Genomic DNA, 2,500 nt, shown 5'->3' with positions numbered 1-2,500 from the left:
TTCGTCAGCATCAAAAGTCTACGATATAGTTTGTGTCATACATGTGATACAATGATATGATAAGTTACTGTCAATTTCCCAATAAACAGAATATTGTGAAAATAGTCTGACAGATCAATTAAGTGTGTTAGCACAAAATGTATCGCTGTCAGAAGTTTAAAACTCTTGTGCTCATTTTTTTCAAGTGGATGAATGTATATTTGCGAATGTAAAATCGAAACTAGAATATGTAGGATTGCGGTGTCTCCCGAGAGGTGAAAGTGAAGTCAAAATAGAAACTATTCATGTATATATAGATATATAGATATAGATAAGAAATCAGATAAGAAGTATAAATGGTTGTGGATGTACAGTGTACAAAAATGCCACCCTTTGAAATGTTTGTCACTCCCACATGTGTTCAGCTGTATACTTCATATTTAGGGTACATTAGATTGGGATGGGGAATGATAATAGTACAAATATGTAGGTAAAATGATTTAATTTTTACGCTTTTTAAAAATTAATGTTTAAATTCGCAGATTACCTCAACAGTAGGAGGTTGACATTAAGTAGGCGACTACACTCATCCGAACCCTCGGTGAAGACTCCTTGTAATTGCTGTTTCAACTCATACATTATCTAAATGTGTTGGGTTTTTAGTTGTTGTCTTTTTGTATGCAAGGCTCTACGGAAAAACCAACAAAATCTGGATGACTAGAAGAATCGAGTTAGTGTGGCTACTATAGCCTACTCACTGCCAAACTCGTACTTTTGAGTCAATACCCGAATTTAGAATACACTTTCGAAACAGCATAAAAGTCAAACTTTGGAACTTGTCATCCCGTATCCCAAGCCAGTGTTCACAAAATATGAAGTTATTCACTGAACAAATTTAGGATGTACAGGGTCGACCCCCCCCCAAAAAAAAAATGCAACCCATACAAATTCTAATACCTTCTGGATCTGTTCAACAAACTACTTCATATTTGGTGTACACTAACTTCCGATTATGCCTGATAAAATCTGTAAGTTTCAAATATATCGGTCAATTGGTTTGATTTTCGTGTTTTTTTCAAACAAAATATCCAAATTCAGGAATCGGCTGAAAACTATAGGTTTGACATTGAGCGGTAAACACACTCGCGCTATTTCAACCTTCCAGATTGGTTATCATTGATTTTGTTTAGATCACCAATTATCTGGGGTGTATTTGTATACTTTGAATTTCAGATATCCCCAAAGGTAAAAGTCTGGAAAGTTTAAATCGGGTAAGAGTGGGTACAGCTCACTGTCAAACTTCCTACTTTTCAGCCGATTCCTGAATGTGGATATCTTTTTCGAAAGAGCACAAAATTGAGACCACTTGACCTATATACTTGAAACTTCGTGATATGATAACGCATAAGCTGAAACTAAGGTACACCAAATCTGAAGTATTTCGTTGCACAGATGCAGAAGTTATTAGCCTTTTCATTGGTTTCATTTTTGGGGGGTCACCCTATATTAGCATTTTAGTCGGTGGCACTTTGGGGGGGTCAGACGAGTCACTCTCTACTATATACGAGCGATAAAGCTTGCTTCAATAAGAGCTTTATAAACATTCTCACTCAGTTTTAGTTTGCAGACAGCATTGGAATTACTTCCTCGTCAAACTGACTGCGCGACTGTCAATTTGCTAAATGTGATCAACAACTGAATTTGACCATGACTGATCGAGTGACAGTATTGTGGACTGAAAGCAGCTGTTGACAAGTTGAATTGTCGCTGACAGCATGTGCGTAGTTATCTCAGTGCGTTCATCCATTTGTCACACGCTTCATACTCATTGCCTTCACCTTCAGAATTAAAGGATTGCAAAGCAAGTAGCATATATAATATATAGCAAACTATTTCAACTGACCAAAACATATTTGGTGTATGTGTGTGTGTGTGTGTGTGTTCCGGTATGTGTGTTTGTGTGTGCGGCGTGTGTGCGTTCCGGCGTGTGTGTGTGTGTGTCTGTGCCGGTGTGTGTGTGTGTGTGGATATGTGTGTGCGTGTGTGTGTGTGTTCCGGTGTATGTGTGTGTGTGTGTGTATCAGTGTGTGTGTGTGTGTGTGTGTGTGTGTGTGTGTGTGTGTGTGTGTGTGTGTGTGTGAGAGAGAAAGAGAGAGAGAGAGAGAGAGAGAGAGAGAGAGAGAGAGAGAGAGAGAGAGAGAGAGAGAGAGAGAGAGAGAGAGTCAGCCTTGGCTGTGCAACAAAATCGAACGGTTTCCATCAAGACGAGTTTGGCTTCTGCACCTGGAACTTTCATACGGCTACGGGGTACTTAATCCAGTGTGTAGCTTGGAAATAAGAAACAGGGTTTTGAGACACCTCCCCCCACCCCTCCCCCCCTTTCATCCCCCCCCCCCCCCTCCACGGATGAGACGAAAAACCGAGGTCCCTTCGTGTACACTACATTGGGGTGTGCACGTTAAAGATCCCACGATTGACAAAGGGGTCTTTCCTGGCAAAATTGTATAGGCATAGATAAAAA

General features: G+C 40.0%; 1 protein-coding gene across 2 annotated transcripts in view; it reads left to right on the top strand.

The window, feature by feature from the left end:
* Nucleotides 1-1,906, top strand: part of LOC138953828 (uncharacterized) — an 11,204-nt gene extending 9,298 nt beyond the window's left edge. For both annotated transcript variants that reach the window (XM_070325773.1, XM_070325772.1), the window contains one exon: nucleotides 1-1,906. This exon is cut by the window's left edge and continues 1,200 nt beyond it. The gene's annotated coding sequence lies outside the window, so the exon portion shown is untranslated.
* The last annotated feature ends 594 nt before the right edge of the window (nucleotides 1,907-2,500 follow it).

Source organism: Littorina saxatilis, linkage group LG17 (genome assembly GCF_037325665.1).
Source record: "Littorina saxatilis isolate snail1 linkage group LG17, US_GU_Lsax_2.0, whole genome shotgun sequence".
Taxonomy (NCBI): domain Eukaryota; kingdom Metazoa; phylum Mollusca; class Gastropoda; order Littorinimorpha; family Littorinidae; genus Littorina; species Littorina saxatilis.
The sequence above is the reverse complement of the archived record's forward strand: the minus strand, read 5'-3'. Positions and strand labels throughout refer to the sequence as shown.